This window comes from Buteo buteo, chromosome 16 (genome assembly GCF_964188355.1).
Source record: "Buteo buteo chromosome 16, bButBut1.hap1.1, whole genome shotgun sequence".
Classification (NCBI taxonomy): Eukaryota; Metazoa; Chordata; class Aves; order Accipitriformes; family Accipitridae; genus Buteo; species Buteo buteo.
In genome coordinates, this window is record NC_134186.1 from 23816515 (window position 1) to 23835092 (window position 18578).

Sequence of the window (18578 nt, forward strand, 5' to 3'; positions counted from 1 at the left end):
TTTTGCCCCTGCATTCTTAGTTATCTACATGCACAGGACCATTTCTTGTAAAAAAAGGAAAAAAACCTGTCAGCAATATAGTGTTCCTATCTCGGGTGTAGTAGGAGTTCTACATGCGTATATGCCTAAAATAAAACTTCATATTTTGTTCTGTTTCTCACAGGCAAAATTTCACAATGAACACTAGTTGAATTGGAAAGAGGACATGTAGAGTAACAACCGCTAATTAATAAAACTTTAATTGGATGTATAGAGTATGTAATCTTCATGAACTCTTTGAATAGGAAGGTAACTACATCAAACTGGTAGGTCAAACATATGCATGCCAGTGGATTATAGGTTAAAAGCAGTATCAGTGTGACATACATATTCATACTTTTCCCACTATGCTTGCCTAATCTGCGAGCAACAAGGGTAAATTTATGAGTCTCATGTTGTTTCAGTATGTCTGGAATCCAGGGACTGTGGGTTCCCCTTTGCTGTCTCTATACAAGCACACAGGGAGGCCAGGCACAGTGATGAAAAAGCACATGTATGAGCACACTGGTGCCATGATTTGACCTGAATATGATCAGGTGATAAAAAGCACCTTAACTTCTCTTGCAACAGAACACAAATGCAGTTGTGTTTCAGATGAAGGACAAACCTTGATTAAGTTCCATTGCTCTTAAAAGCACAACTGTTAATAAATCCATAAGTGATCTTATTAAATACTAGGAAAGACCTATTACCAAGAGATGCGTGTTGAAAACCATTACAAAATAATCTGAATTGAATTCTCATGGCTTCAGTCCTGTACAAGGAATTTGTGGAGACCCACAGTGCCTGGATTACTGTGCTGATTTTGCGGGGCAAAAATTTTGCTTGGGCTATCTATGCAGTTACATTTTATGAGTAAGAATGCCTACACTTACAAAAGTAGATACAGAACTACCAAATGATAACCTGTGTAAGGAGAGTTGCTCTTACCCAGAAGTGCATGAGCAGATACCTGAGCTTACCCAATTGTATAAGCAGAAATTTAGGTCAAACTGAAGTCTTGCTATCTGTCTACATTTTCTTCCTGATGCTTTTCTCTATGCATGTCATCACAAGGGCAGCAATGCATCTTCAAACGGTTGAGGTATTTCTTAGTGGCATGAGTTTCTCCTCATCTTTTGCAATCTTCTCAATCACTGTCAGCAGAGAGGGTTTTGATATATAGTTGAGAATTCCACTGGTTATTATTAGAACCATCCAAGGAATATCTGACAATTTCTATTGCTACAGAAATAATAAACAAATATATATATACTCAACTATTTGAAAACCCCACTGCAGAAAATCTGTGTTATTGAAATCGTAAGTCAACATGTTTACTCTATTTAAAATTACTTATTTTCATGAACCAGCTGGGTTTTCCTGCCCAAATATTCACTCCATTTTGTAGAAACTTAAAAAGGAAAATCTACCAGAATAGTCATTGCCTGTTAGGAAACTTCAACAGAAAATATGTGACCTGGAATGTAGCTGTGGAGAGATTTATAAATGAAATTAGTTGCTCAGTTGCCAATTGAGTTAAAGATCCAGAAAAACATTTAACAGGCCCATTGGTATAATTCTGATTTCTCTAGAGAGCTAATGCAAAGAGTTGAACAACAGGATGATGATCTTTCCGCCAGTTGGTTGTCAGAATTCTATTTTGTTCCATGGAGTCTTTCACTTCAGTTTTGTTCAACCTAAACAGATAAGCTTAAGAGATAAGCTCATATTTAAATTACAAGTAGCTGTGAACATGTTTTGTTGCCATCACTGGGCTCACATATTAGAACTTCACTGCACGTGATCTCAGCATTTTTATATCCTATAAGAATGTTCATTGCATCCTTCAAGAAAGATACTTCTTCTGACTGTAGGCTATGGATGAGAGCTACAGGACTGAAAATATATTGCAAATGATGAACTTTTATGCACCAATTTGTAAAGGAGGAGGAATTCCTCTGAGATAATTCATTAAACATTGGTGAATTTTGAGTTTGATTTCAGATATAATAATTCTGATTGTCCTTTTCCTTCCAGCCCTCCAATAATTAACCTGGACACAACAGGGCACTGTTAAGGAGGCACGCACAATCAAATCCAACAGGTGTTAAAACTCAGACTTATTCTCCAGTAAAAAGTTAGTTAGAACTCCGATAACATTTGTAAACCACAGGCTCAATGATGTATGGGGAATTAGTACTACACAGCTGACTTAAGAATTCTTAAGATTTAAAATGATGACTCAAAATGTGCATATCACTCACCTAAAAATTGAGGGCTCTCAACCTCAAGGAGGTACCTGGGGCAGCATCCCGACCCAAGGGGAGAGTCCCCGACTGCAGACCCGCTGCTCCGAGGAGGACTGATTCAAAATGTCCTCCGGCTGGACCCCATTTATACCCTTGTCGAATCTGATCTGTGGACATTTTAATCTATATTGGCCAAAAGACCACTTCAGTGTACCTGGCACATCTCGACTGGTCAGTTCAATTTTCAACCTGCGGCCTCTAGGATTTGGGGTTTTTATTTTCCTCTTCTCCCTGCCCGGAGAAGTTTCATTTCCTGTCGGGGTGGAGGGTGTACTGCCATAGGCACAAATACAATTTTTTCTATAATTCCTTCAGGTAGTATGATCTTAGAAAGAACATATACCCTAAATGGAGATGTTCCAATGTCTAGGTAAATGAACATTTTACTCGACTGAACTAATGCTTGCTACCAGTGATCATATAAAATGTGGGAGCAGAAGGCATAATCTTTTCCTTGATGCGTAGTTTGTCTGGTGTCTTCTGGAACACCAGGGACAAAACACAATTGTCTTGTTGCTCTAATGGTTATAAAAAATCTTTCAGGTACTTGTTTAGGGTGTGTTCTCATACACATCTGGGTTAAAGCAACTGCCAGATTTAGAATCAGTACAGAATTTTCTTCAGGCAGGGAAAAGCTGGGTTTTGTTTGTTTGTTTTAGCTTGTCTGCTTTCATCTTAGCATAATTCCTCTATGCATTTTCACCAAAAAGATTCCTTATTGGGGAGCCATCTGCAGAGTAAAGAAACTCTTATTTCTCTCAATCTATTCTTAGGGTATACTGTAATTTGTAAAGTTTGGAATCTTTTGGACAAGGTATTTTAAGTTTGAGATGGGTTATTGAGGACATTTTAAGGGATGTAAAAGGGACTGGATTTCCTATGAAATTCTATTTTCTTCTATTGCCTGTGGCTGGTTTTATTATATCTAGAATTATTAGAGTTCTAAATTACAAACGAAATAAGATTGAGGGTTTAGTCCACTGGTGTAATTGGCAAATATGACCATTTACTTCATGTGTTTATATGATGTGAATGGCATATTACCATTCTGTGACCCATTTCAAATACAGTTTTCATAAAAGGCAAAGATGTGATTTTGATGCCTTTTGTTTTACCAAACCAACTCAATATACTCTGCTATTAAGAAAAAAAAAAAGCAACTTTTCAACAAAACCTATTAGAAAACTTTATGTTTTATTGCATTGACCTACATTTGAGCCTATTCTTCACCATATTTCAAAAATCTGGCAAAAGAGAAATAAAACTGATGCAAAACATGTAGACAGGTCTGTGAATTTGAATGTCTTTTGTGGTTAAATGTAAATGAGTGATTAAAAATGCATAACTGTATTAAAACAACAGCAAATCATGCATGCTACTCATAGGTAGACTTGGTGCAGGCAGTGGTATTGACTAGATTTTCAGCCCATGTAAACTGATACAACTCCCCTGACCGTGGAGTGACTTTTTAATGGTATTTAAGGATCTTTGCAATTGGCTGGAATGGGATTACAGCAATGAGTAGTATCTGCCTGTGTAAGTGACATGGTTTAACCCCAGCCAGCAACTAAGCACCACACAGCCACTTGCTCACTCCTCCCCGCTCTCAGTGGGATGGGGAGGAAAATGGGGAAAAAAAAAATAAAAAATTGTGGGTTGAGATAAGAACATTTAAATAACTACAATAAAATAAAATATCAACAATAATAACAATAATAATAGTAAAATATAGCAACAATAATAATAATTGTAATGAAAAGGAATATAACAAAACGAGAGAAATTAGACCCAAGAAAAGACAAGTGAGGCACAATGCAATTGCTTACCACCCGCTGACCGATGCCTGAGCAGCAATCTGCCCCTCCTAGCCAACTCCCCCCAGTTTATATACTGAGCATGATATTGTATGGTATGGGATATCCCCTTGGCTAGGTCAGGTCAGCTGTCCTGGCTATGCTCCCTCCCAGCTTCTCGTACACCTGCTTGCTGGCAGAGCATGGGAAACTGAAAAATCCTTAGTTTAGGATAAGCACTACTTAACAACAACTAAAACATAGGTGTGTTATCAACATTATTCTCACACTAAATCCAAAACACACCGTGCCAGCTACTAGGAAGAAAATTAACTCTATCCCAGCTGAAACCAGGACAGTAAGATAAAGTTTCTGAAGTAGGCTATCAAGTTAAGAAGGTGTGAGGATTTGAAATAACATATTAGATGGTACATCTGTTGGCAGTCTTAATAGAGGAATCAAGGATTGAGCAAGCTGTGGAGATTTAGAGATCTCAAAGGACTCACTCTAGGGATGGGTGGTAAGGGTGAAACTCAGAGTAAATTGACAGACAGTTCAAGAAAAAGGTAAAGATTTTCCTTGCCAAGATAATGGAGAAATTTTCACTATTACAGGTCATGCAGGTGCTCAGAGGCTGAAAGGTGACTGGGGAGGCTGATAGTAACTTTCAAGATGCACAAACAGAGGAACTGACATAAAACAGGGGGAACAGAATGCATTATATCCACACTGGGTACAGATCGCTATAGACCTGTTGTAGCTCCCCCAAAGAACTGGGTCAGAGAATTCCCAAGTTACATAAAATGACTAATTCTGAGTGATAAGTTCTAAAGCATGGTAAACTATTAGAGGTAGGTTGAGAATTTTTTTAAAAAACTTCATTGTATATGTTCTGACAAAAACCTGTTATGACATGTCATGTCAATTTTCAAAAATTTAAGCTATTTAATTTAGCAGGAAGTGTTATATGCATTTGCCGCTGCTCCTTTGAAATACTCTATGGACTAAAGAATATTTATTTCAAATAGAACTACACAAACATTTATGATAATTTTTCACAGTCAGTATAATTATTAATCTATAAACCATATGAGATCTAACTGTATCTACTGACTGCTGTCCTGCTGGGATTTTTGTAGCCACAATGATAAATGACAGGAATACCCAGTAAGCATGCACACAGATTAATAAGAGGGACACTATTTTATTGATGCATTCTAACTACTCCTACCATTTTAGTGTAGAATTTTATGTCTAAATCATCAGAACTGCCCACAATATAAGATGAGCTATGACTTACATCTGAGAGGTGACTTTTAAGTTCTCGTTGAGTAACATCGTGATAGTATCAGCTGTCTACCTGGAATGGTGTAGTTTGTATCTATAAACAGAATTTCCTGCTTGTAAGTGTTCACTGAACCAGTCATAAATTACTGTCTGTGAATACAATTGTCAGCTGATAAAACCAATATTCTGCAGATCTTGAGCCAAAGAATTAGTTCGCATACCTTACTTTGGCATGTTTGGTGTTACTCCAATGAGCAGTGCAGAAAGAAGTTAGTGTTCCAGGTTACTATGAGCTAGCCTTGCTAGTCTTTTGTTAGGATGCTGTTTCTTGGTGAAAATTGAGTAGTTCAGTGTGTCCTGCATCATTGGTTTTTCATATTAATGCAACTTTGCACCTTAGGTTGTAACAATCCAGCTGAATGTATTACATTACATCCAGTAGACAGCATGCCTGTTGTCTAATTCATAGTAACAAGTACTGCATTTTTATAGACCAGTAGGCAATTTGTAGTATTGTATTTATAGGCCATCTTTATCTGCAGTTACAGCACAGACCCCTTGCCTGAATGTCTTTCCTTATATTTATTTCTTGCAGAAAAATTAGGATCTGATTTGACGTGTCTGATACTGTTTCTTCTGACAAGTAATTGGAACTTTCTGGGTGAGAACTGGGGTTTTTTGTCACTTACAGTCTGTTCAGGAGCTGCGTTTGTGAAAACAGCAGTCTTTAGCTTTCATATTTGCACTGAACTACATTAACTCACATCAGTATTTCACATGATCATATGCTGTACTTTTACTACTCAAGCATATGCCTTGAATAAATTTTAATTTTAATTTCACTTTTCCTATACCGCTGGGATGACTCTGTTTCACGATGTTTTCTTCCACTTTAGGATCCTTCTTTTATTGCTCTCCACCTGCTGTTAAGAGTGGGATAAAATAACAAAGGCACATTGGTCTTCAAATAGCTATGATGAGTTTTATAATACCCCAAATACAGATGCACACTACTGCTCTGCTGAGTTTCAGTTATTTTAGAAGGAAGAGGCTCCAATGCTTTATAAAGGGCTCCCATGTTATTCAAATAGTAGCTCTCCAACTTCTAAGTTGTTACATCACCTTTATTGTCTGTATCATCAAATAATTTCATTACCATTGGTGCAGAAACACCATGAGAAGCATGGCATAGGGAATGAGACTCATTTCTTTTGTCAGGGATGTGAAGGTGGTTTTATCTAACCTGGAGCAGCCATAATGAAACCAGTTGATGGCACCAACGTGTTTGGCCACTACTGCTAATTTAAGCTAAAAGTCAAGAGGGGTTACAGAGCATAATACCATTTTGTGATGCTGCTCATACTCTGTATATTACACAAAATTTTAAGCACAAGCACTTAGCAACTTTTAAATCAAGTTATAATTTAATTCAAAAGGGAGCTAAGATTGTGCATTCTCAATGTGGAGAGATTAGTTAAAAGATTCTTGCAATTTCGAAGGAGGCATGTATTGTTTCTATCACCAGAAGAGTTAGTAAAAAAATGGAATTTTATCAAAATTTCAAAGAGTCTCTTGTCTGTAGTGGAGATAAGACAAAATGCTAAGATTCTGGGGAAACAAAATGCTCTTAAATTCTTTTTAGTGACTTGTTGAGATGCACACTTTGTGCTTCTCAGAGATGTATTCCTTTGGAACTCTGTGCACTGTACTGTGCTCCACACTGTTTGCTTATTAATCCTGTGTAGAAAGAACATAATTTGGCATTTTATTTATGCTTTTTTTCCTTTGTGTGCATAGCTTACTATGCACTAATTTGTCTCTAAACAGATTATAGTAAAGGCAATACCTGATCCTTCCTTGATTTTCCCTTCCATAGATTTTGACCCTTTCATATCTGTCTCAATAACCTTGCAGTTATTACAAAGCATTGATAAGCTTTTTTGCGACATGTGGCATAAGTTGTCACATTGACTTGTTGAGCACATGTTGTGGATCTTTGTGAACGTATTGTTTGCTGCATTGTTGTCCATGATTAATGGAAAATAGGATCAGTGATGCACCTCCTTACTTTCCATTCTCTTTCTAAACTACACCTCAACTAGTGCAAAGAACAGAAGTCCTCAAACTTGGTTTTCACTTGCCGTGTTGATCTCTTTAAAGAGAGTTTGAGCAAGTAGATAAGCTTTGCAGTTAGCCCTAAATGTGCAGCTTTTACTAAATTAGCATAGGGAATTAATTCTGGTATCTTCGAGAGTGTAGAAAATTAGTTAGTTCAGCCAACTAGACTAATTTCAAATGCCTAGTTAAACATGTAGGGAAAGCTAACTAAGATACATAGAAGATAAATTATAAGAGGTTTTACAGAAACTTTGGAGGGCAGAGGAAGATTACGCAGTCTCTTCTGTGCAGGTGCAGTATACAACACAGGTAAAAACACTGGTAATCAAACCGTCTGTGCCTTGAAGATGCAGGAAATAATGGTTGCATTTGCTTTGACAAAATGGAGAAAAGGGAGTCTGATCCTACTGCTGTATAGGAGTAAAAATGCAAACAACTAGATGATTATTTCTGCCATTTATTTCATTTGATTTACTTGGGCTTATCAGTATCATTTCAATGTTCCTGGCATGTGCTTCAGTGTACAAGCTATTAAGAGTCCAGCCTTGGAAGGGCACTTCAGTTATAAAACCTCATACACATTCAAAATAGGAAAAAATAGGAATAGAAATAGACCTATTATTCAATCAGGGATATTGTCATTTTCTGATCTCTTCTACAATGTTTTATTCTGGGCTTTTTAAAATAAATAACAGTGATGATTTCATTTATACACAGTTACTATCCTATTTATTGCCTTCACTAATTAAACATAATTCAGGGTGGATATGAAAGGCTGTGACTGCCCTCCTAGCGAGTCCTGAAATTGGAGGAAATATTAGCTGTCAGTAAAAAAGGTAATTCAATGAAGATGTAAAGATAAAAAAGAAATAAAAAAAGAACAAAGAGTGCCCTTTCATGAAGTTTAATACAGTTAAATAGTACAGAAACCTTTGTCAGGAAATTGCATCTTGCCAAAAAAATAGAAAAAAAAAAGTTCAATGTTTTATTGTGTAAAAAAAAAATATTTTTTGACAATATTATTACTACATCATTGCTACTATGCTGGTATGGGTTTTCCCTCCATTCCTAGATGTTAGACTTCAAAATCTTTTATTGTGATATAGATGTTGATATTATGAGTAAAGATGAATGTATTTTTCTTATGACTTATTCCTTCACTTGGAGAAGAAATAGTAGAACATGATAATATTATGTTCTAGGTATGTTAGATGCTCACTCAATAGTAACAGTTTCCTCTTCTATCACCTTCTGTCTTGACATTTACTTTAGATGGAGTTGAATCTTATTACTGAAAAAAGAATACAAGTACATTTACTGAGATTTACTCATGACTGAGATCTCTTGGTCTTCCACCAGTTCCCTTGACCTCAGTTCCCTCAGCTGGGAATAACTACTGGGTACTATTCAGTCAAGCTAGTTCATTTTTCTCCACCCCATATTTCCTTTCCTGTGAGTGATGTATGAAATTGTAAGCGGCTGGTACACAAAATGCTTGGAAAATTGCCTATTAGATTGCCCTATTTAGTTTTGCTGTCCATTTTTATCTTTCTTTGTGTGTTGTTTCTTCTCTAGGATCAGCTCCATCCTTGCTTTTATATAGCCCATGATGCTATGTGGTTCTAATTTCTGAGTGATGTCTGAAGCACTATTATAATATTAATTTAGCTATGTTTAGTTGGAATAAGCATAATTAAGAGCATAAGTATGTTAATAAATTATTTTATTATATAACATATAGAATTAATTGTATTCATTAATTGATAATTATATTAAGAATTTCACCAAGATATGGCTGTATATTTCTATCAATGAAGTAACAGAAAATGGTAATGAAACATCAGTGATAGGAGCAATACCTATGCTGTCCAAGTAACAGCCCACCTTTGAGGATTCTCTATACATATCAGTTTTTTCCTTCAGTCAGGATGTATTAATGAACTCTTTGCTGTTATAGGTTTAACTCTAGCAACACAAAATCTTTGTGTAATCTTGTCACTTAGCTTGAATCCAACACTGATAGACTTAATGTTAAGTAATCTTGACACTGGACTACAAGAATACATACTAACCATTGCACTAGTTCAGCGATATGAGCCTAAATTTGCACTATTGTTGCAACCCTTTGCACTATTATTGTAACCCTTCTTATTAGGCAGGGCATCTAATCAGTTGGATATATCCTTAGACCTTGAAAGGACTTAAGGATAGTTTCTAATAGTGGATATTAAATTCAGCTAAAGCTTTTCAATGTAAGTACAGAAATCCATTTATTTCATGGAAAGTGTGATATGTTTTGTTGAACATGATGGTACTTTTCTTTACAAAAAGCAACCCCCAAAGTAAATGAAAGTGTCTACTGCAAAATTTTATTTTTATGCATTTTCTGATTACTGTAGTTTCATTTTTCTTTAAGAGAAAATTGGTAGATTGTACAATGAATATTCCCACTCTTGTGCATATATTTTTTCTTGGAAGTAAATATTCTAGAACTGGCCTGAGTACATTTGGATTTGCTGAAGCTGAGAAATTGTAAAGCATGTAAAAAGGAAGAGTGAAGAGTCTGTAAATGTTAAATACTTTCCTACTAATTACTGTTGTATTTTATTATTTTTAGCCTAATCTATGTTCTCTTAGTCATGGGTTTTAGTCACCCCAACAAGAATGACTAATGTAACTAGAAAGTAATGAAGCATCTTCAAAGAGAAGAGAAATGTATTAATCATGAAAATGACAAAGGGGGGGGGGGTGTTAAGATGAACAAGATATAACTTTAAAATCCCTACAGATGATACAGTGATTCCTGAGGACAGCTTCCAAGGACAACAGAACCAACTAGGCATGTGACAGACCACAGGCCTTTGATGTAATATTGTAGCCACAGGGTTTTTTTGGAGTTGGGAGGAGGTTGTTTTTTTTTACCTCGGATATATTTAGACCCTTACCTTGAAAGTGTATACATGACTTACAGGTACGTCAAATAGAATATAAGCTGTTCAGTGCCATGGGGATGCATCACCTGTATAGCCACTTAAAGGCTTAGGGACAAACATTGTAAGCTCCTTGGTAGAGGTACCAGGTAATCTAAACTTTTATAACTGCAAGGTAGTTACCTTAACACATTATATAAGCCAGGGATCTGTCTCCAGGATTTGTTAGATGATGTTGTAACAAAACCTGTAGTTCTTATGTTTCAAAATTATTAATGATAATCCAAAAGATTATCTCTTTTTATTTCAATTGTCAGTTAAGAAAAAAACCCACATCCATCCCCCCCCCCCCAAAAACAAAACCCACAATGAATAGGGGTTTAGCAAGATGCTGCTAGCTCTTAGCCAGAAAATACATTGCATTATTATTTTTTTTAAAACAGAAATACAGGCCTGTGGGATTTATCCATTGGGTTTAGGTGCATAGGATGTTCTAGAAACTGCAAAGAGAGAGGCAAAAGAATGCTGCCTTCTTAGTTCTATTTGGTGCCAAAGCAAAGAGCATGTAATCTGTCATTGCTAAATGTAGTTTTCCATAGTCCTAAAATGGCTAAACAGTCCAAGGTCTCTTAGCCTTTCCCCAGGAGAGAGGCTCCAGTCCCTTAATCATCTTCGTGGCCCTTTGCTGGGTTTTCTCTAGTAGCTCCATATCTCTCATGTGCTGGGGAGCCCAGAACTGGACACAGCAGTCCACTGGCCTCACCAGTGCTGAGGAGAGAGGAAGGATCCCCTCCTTCCAACTGCTGGCAACAATCCTCCTAATTCAGTCCAGGATACCTTTAGCCTGCTTTGCTCCAAGGGCACTTTGCTGGCTCATGTTCAACTTGGTGTCCAGCAGGACCCCCAAGTCCTTTTCTGCAAAGCTGCTTTCTAGCTGGTCAGCCCCCAGCATGTACTGGTGCCTGGCATTATTCTTGCCCAGGTGCAGGACTTCACACTTCTCTTTGTTGACCTGCATGATGTTCCTGTCAGGCCATTTCTCCATCTTATCAATGTCCTGCTGGATAGGTCCTGCAGGACCAGCATGACCTTCTGGCATATCAGCCGCCTCTCCCAGTTTTGTGTCCTCAGCAGACTTGCTGAGGGTGCACTCTGCACCATCATCCAGATCATTAATGAAGATGTTGAACAGGACTGGACCCAGTATTGACCTCTATGGTACACCACTGGTTACTGGCCTCCAACTAGACTTTGTCCCACTGATCACCAGCCTCTGGGCCTAGCTTTTCATCCAGCTTTCAATCCACCTCACTGCTCATTCAGCATTATGCCTCATTGAAGAGTTTATAGTGAGCACAGCTATCAGCATTGAAAGAATAACTTGTTCCCTTCTAAGGATTATGTACATATGTACATGGAAACACAATAGAGAGTCACTGTAGTCCACTGTATTTAGCTTATTATACCACAGCTGATTCAGTTTAAAAACTTTAAAACTTAAGGTAAAAACCTCCATGTTCCCTCCATCTTTTACATACTGATACTTAACATTTTCAGTCCTGAAAAGTGATGTGTCACCTGGAGTAGTAAAGAATGCCATTTAAAGGTGGCTGTTCAGGATCCTGTGGAGTGAGGAAGAGGGTACTTTTTCTATAGCAGCCGCAAGTAGCTGGGACAAGGTCAGGTTTGAAAGCTGTCACCCAAAGGCATTGATGAAACACAGATTAAAAGCAACACTGTTGATACTTCCTTTTTGCTTACCTCCCTCAAATTTCTGATCAGGAATACTTTCTGAAATGGCATCTAACAGTTTGCTTCTCTAACAGCTCCCTGTACCTTCCTGCAAGCAGGACTAACACAGAGAGGAGAGTGCTCTCTACTGAATGTCAAGTACTATCTGAAATAGGTAATTCCTTTGGGATCATCCATGTTAATATGACTCAGTACAACCCCACTTAACCATACTGTGATAACTGCATGCAGAAATCAAGCATGGGAATTTTAATGACCTTTTAAAACCTAGTTTAAAAATTAGGTTTTAAGGTAGGTTGTTTTGGTTTGGGTTTTTTTATTATTTTGTTCGCAATTACGACCTCAGCTGTATTCTTTGTACTATTATAGCAACAAGTTCCTAAATATTTTTGTAAAATTTTGAATTCTATAAACTCTTCACAGAGAGATAAAGTGAGTTGGCATAGAAATTCTGTATCAAAAGCAGAAACTGAAGTCTATTATTGTCAATTATAGGCCAATTCCATCATTGCAAAAGCATTTCTACCTTTCATGCCCAGTCAATAATATAAAATTAAAATAGAGTTAACACAGAGACAAGAGTGTTGTCCCCACAAGTTTTTCCTCATAATAAGGCGTTATCACCTGTAATATTGTGTCATTTGTAAGCTGATATACCGTTGTACATAAGCCAAAGGGATGGCTTCTCTGTGCAGATGTATGCCCTGAAGTTTGAGAGGCATTACATTGGCAAAGTGCTTTTGTGTTTTCCTATTGTGATTTTTTTTTCTTCTCTTAGTCTTGATCATTTTGCAGCATTTGCTTCTTTTCAAGGCTGAAATTTGTGATTTAAAATATAGTTCTTAGTGTTAAGAAAGCTTCATTCTATCGATTTTACACAGCTTGTTTATAAAGTAGTTGTATATGCTTTTACTACAATTTGCTATAGAAAATATGTTCATCTTCTGCCTTCCTCTGGCACTATTGGGCATAGCAGTGAAAAAAGAGCTTGAACTCAAAACTGTAGTATAATGGTACCGTATCATCACACGGCATTTTTGTAAGTCAGCGGCTCCTTATCGGCATAACTTAAGTAATTGTGTTTAGGAAAAAGCAACATGAGCGTATCTTTTCAGCCTGAAAAAACAAAGGTGGCCCTTCTAGGTAATCAGTACCTAGTTCTGGAAACACAAAAGGTTTGGTCTGACAGCTCTTTCTTATTAGAAGACTCCCACTGTGGTTTACTAGACTATATACAAAAGATAAAGTTTGCAATGTGAGACCTTAGAATTGTTAATTGTTCTATTCTGGCATTTAATTTTCACTCTCATTTTTCATTTTCCAAACAAGATTTGAGCTATTTTCTCATCTCAATGTATAGGTATATTATAGTAGTGATTTTCATCCTTTGCTTTTGAAGGGAAAGGTGGCAAATTATGACTTACATACTTTTTTACAATTTGGTTGTTTATTGCTGAGAGCCCCTAACCTACAGTTCACACTTTCTGTGTTCTGGGGAAGGCTCCCAATAGCCAAAATTATAGCATTTCTATATTTAGACAAAAAATAATGTGGTCCTAATTTCATTTTGAGATATAATTCTTAATTAATGTTTACCTACCTTTTTTTTTTCATTTACATTTTGTGTAGTATACAAGTATGAAATAAAAACAAAAAGGAGAAAAGACCTGACAGATGTTGAATAAAAGGAAAAATTATATGCTATATCTGTGCCTCCTTCATCCCTCTCCTCCAACAACCCATTCTTCTCCAAGATATAAAATTGCTTGATAGAACATGTGAATAAGGAGGAATTTTCATGATTTCCTGAAAGATTGGGCTGTGGTTTTGGATATCTAGTACACATTGTTCAGTGGACTATTGTTCTGCCCTAGTGTAACATCTGCCGCCTTTCTTTGTGCAGTAGTGAATATATTTATATGGCATGTTAAGCTAGGAAGCAAGCAGGGTTCAAACTCTTAATTGTTTTCAGTTTGTACTGTTTGAAAGACAGGTGTTTGAAGAATGGCCTCAGAGACCTTAATCACGATTTTGCCATTGGCAGACTTGCTAAGACCAAAGAGGACAGCTACTGCCTAGTCGGAGTTGGAGGACATGAGACATAGCCACTCTCTTCAACCCAAGTGTAGGCTCCAAAATGTCATATGAAGATATCAGAGTCATGGCTGCAGTTCAGCTTCAGCTCGTTAACTCATCTTTCTTCATCTGAAAGGTGGTCCTGCATCTGAAAGGAGATCCAGGAGACTGGATGGCAGTTTGATGCCATTGCCAGCAAAATGTTTATATTCCTACCCCACTTTACCCCAAACATAAGCTGGTATTGAACATTGTGCAAAACCCAGACTTGGGAGATCAGTTAGGAAGCAAGCCAAATGGTTGCATGAACAGAAACAAAAATAAGGTTTCCACGTGTAAGGCCTTATTTGGGCTGTGGTGCCGAGATCGCTGATATTCTACTGTCATCTGTGAGAGACAGATGAAGGGACAGAATCATGCTTCCTGGAGGGGCTTGCAGCCTGGAAAACAAAAGTTTGCAGACTAGATTTCCTTTGGAAAAGTTTGAACCATAGGTTCAGAGTACCTGAATAATTCTGGTCAGAAATAAATCTCCTCTCCCTCCAGTCTGCATACGACAGAGGTGTTGAGGAGTCTCCTCAACACTGCTCCATTGTGTCTGTCCACTTTTTTTGACCCACACTATTTACAAATGTAGTCAGAGTTGAACAATCCCAGCTCCATTCTGATCCGCAGGCGGCGTATCTCTGACAGTTTATTGCATTGCCTTTGTATGCTTTGTTTTACTGCAACTACTAAACAAACACCAGTGTTTTAATAATTCTGGCTTTCATAGAATATAAGCAGCCTTGTTGTTTTTACCATGTTTTTCAGCTACAGTCAGAAACACTCTTGTAGTAGCTGTTAAAAGTGCATGAGTGTGGAAAATCAGTATAAAATGGTAAGCAAAGAGAAAAATGAAGCATTTTTTATTCACTCATTCACACAATATTTTCATTCACTTATTCACATAATGAGCAACCAATATTGGGAAATAACTGTTGCACTATTTACTCTAATGCATGGCAAGATCAGGAAATGCTAACCAGGGTCAGTATATCCAGGCCAACAGAACTAAATCCACTGTTTTTAATGGCTTCTCATGTGTTTTCATCTTCTCTTCGTATGAGGGAGTGAGTGACCTCACTTAAAGCTTAATCTCTTTATTAGAAACAGTAATGCTCTTCCAGTGCCTCCTTTAGCGAGAACATTTCTTTCAAACAAATGATAGCTATTTTTCCAGAACTGCTATTTTCTGCTCTGTACAAGTTTCTGGAGACTTTGAGATTCTGTTCTTCTCAGATACTGTTTTGCTTGGTTTCAACTCAGAAAATATTCAAGTTAGAAGTGTATGTGTAATGTATTTATGGTATTCACTGGACATGGCCTTTTTACAAGCTGGCTGGAAAAAGGGGAAAAAAATTGAACATGGGGCCATTATTTTTTCCCAGATTTCATAATAGCATTTCTAACCTCAAAACTGCATTGACATGAGTGAGCTGAAGATTTGTAGTCCTCAGACCAGATGAAAAGATGATAGCCAGAATCCAGAAAGCTGAGCTCAGTGTTAAAGACCTAAAATATTTTCTTCCAAATTGTTTATTTAGTGCTGAGTTGAACAGTTAATCAATACATAGCCATCTGTAAATGAAATCTGGTCCAACACATTTATCTTCTACTTAGATCTGCTTTTGGTGTCACCATGAAATTCCTTAACCAGAACACAACCCCTCTCCTTTTGTCTGCCTTCTCCCATCCATAGAGTGTATCTGGATCTAGCCCTGAATTCATCCAACTTTACAGTTCAGTTTTTACCCTAAAGGCATAACTAAGAAGAAAGACATGAATTCTACAACCTATTTATGGAATTTTCTAATGATTGAAAAACTACTTAACGTTGCCTATTGCTTATTCACATTTTAACACTTGTGATAAAATTTATCAATATTCTTGGGGAAATAAATTAAATCAAAGCTAAAAGCATTCTTATTCTTTATAAGAATTATAAATGATGCCAAACTGTTTATGAGAAATGTATGCTTTTAATACTCACATTAGAGTACAAATATATTTCCTGTTTTCCTGCCTAGTCTTCCAGGTCTCAGCTAGTTGCATGGAATAGATTTCAGAGTATCTTTCTCCTTTCATTTTTACTGGTATTTCACTGAACTGACTACTTCTCTGTTCTGTTCTCTGCAGGTTCATTTTTTTCCCCCAACATTTTTAACTGAAGTAATTAGTGACTACATTAAATATCATGTTAATAATAACTATATAATAACTGCATGTTATTGGTAGGAATATATTTGTGGAATAATTATTTAGAATGAATTTTTCTCTAAGGTACTTTAAAAAATGGAAGGAACACTAATAATTTTCATTAAGAACTTATTGAAGTTCATGAGGGTCTAATAGACTAGAGAAGGGCAACATGGGTAGGTTTTGTTTTGTTAGTTTTTTGGGGGAAGGGACACAGCCAGGAAAACTGACCCAAATTGGCCAAAGGGATATTCTAGGCCACATGACATTGTGCTCAGCAATGAAAGTTCAGGGAAAGGAGGATGAAGTGGAGACATTTATGGTTATGGTGTTTGTGTTCCCAAGTGAGTGTTAGGTGTGCACTGAGTCCTTGCTTTCCAGGAAGTGGTTTAAACATCTGCCTGCCAATAGGAAGTAGGGAATAAATTCCTTTTTTAAGCTTTGCTTGAGCACGCAGCTTGTGTTTCACCTATTAAACTGTTATTATCTCTATCCAAGACTCTTCTTACTTTCCTTCTATTTTCTCCCCATTCCACAATCATAGCTTAGACGGCCACTAAATCAAAAATCCACAGTCCTGTCTTTTTTTTTTTTTTTTTTTTTTGAGAAGAAAAAAAAAATTTACACAGTTCCTTAGAACTGGTAATAAAAGTTATTGTTACCTTTTTTACTGTGAGGAAGTTGAAATGTCTAGCAATTAATGCCAAAATTCTCAATGATATCAAGTAGTTTTAGGACAAAATTTCACTAATCTCAAGGTCACAATTTTCAAAATAATTTTTAAGTGCTGTAATATGCTGTATTTAAAGTACATTCAAATTGAAAAATGATAAACATGCAATCAGTAATCAGAATCTCTTGTAGATTCTGGGACAAAGAAGCAGTACTGGGTTGGTTTATTTTCAAATTTTCAGTACCTGTGTTATGGCATCCTTCAAATATAGGTAGAGGCATCCCAAGACCGTGCTCCTCACAGTGGTTAATTAATATGTCTGTTGTCAGTAAGGAGCCAGGTGTGAGCATTAACCCCATCTGTATTTAGTAGGTACATTAACTATTTGTGGTTAGTGTAAGGGTCAAGATAAAATGAGAAGTTCAGTGAGTAAAGACTGTTGAAAGTGACCTTTAAGCTCCGCTACCAGGTGGAAAAAAACGAGTAAGAATATGAAAAGTTAATAGGCCAAACTGAGATCATGGCATCATACCTTCCAAAGCTACATTAATATTACCAAATGCACTAAAACTAGAGTTTTTCCAGAAAAAAGGCAATATAGATTTTGAAGAAAAGAAGGTCTCAACATGTTTCTACTTGGGTGAATAAAATTAAATGACTGATCTGGAAAATACTTGATTCTAAGTAGAAGCTTTAGAGGATCCCAGCAAAGAATTGGGATATAAAATCTGGAGTGTTTTACCAGTGAAAGGTTCTCTCCAATAAATGCAGCCTAGGACACAAGGTATTCAGGAAAGTCCCTAACATAAGGTTGGGGAAAGCATGATTAATGTAAGGGGCAGGAACTTGTAGATTTGATTTTACTTTAAGTAGATGAATAATACAGTTTTCTTCATCTGTGTTCTTTATATATAATGGCAAAAGTATTTGGAAAAAAGGGCTTCAACATTTCTGTTCTGAAGCACTGAACCATCTGCAATGTGTCTTCATCATTTTCAGCCTATCTGTCTCCATCCTAGGCATAAAAAAATAGGTTTGTTTACAAATGCTAACAGTTTGACTTCATTTCATCAGCAAGGAAAGAATTTTATTTTCTGTGAGGTACTGTCCACTGGTAATTTTATGATAATCAATCACATCCATCACATTTCTTTTTCCATGTTACTTTACTGTCAGAAAATGTTGATATTTATAGTAAATTAATCTGAAAGAAGCATAAAAAAATGCCTGTCCTTTCATTTTGAAAGTAGTAATTTACATTTGTGTAATTTATGTTACTTCTGTGACAACTTGAATAGTGCTGCAATTAACAGTCTATAATACTTTCTGTGATAAATCTGTTTTTCAGAGATTCATCATTCAGATATAAATATTTACTCCA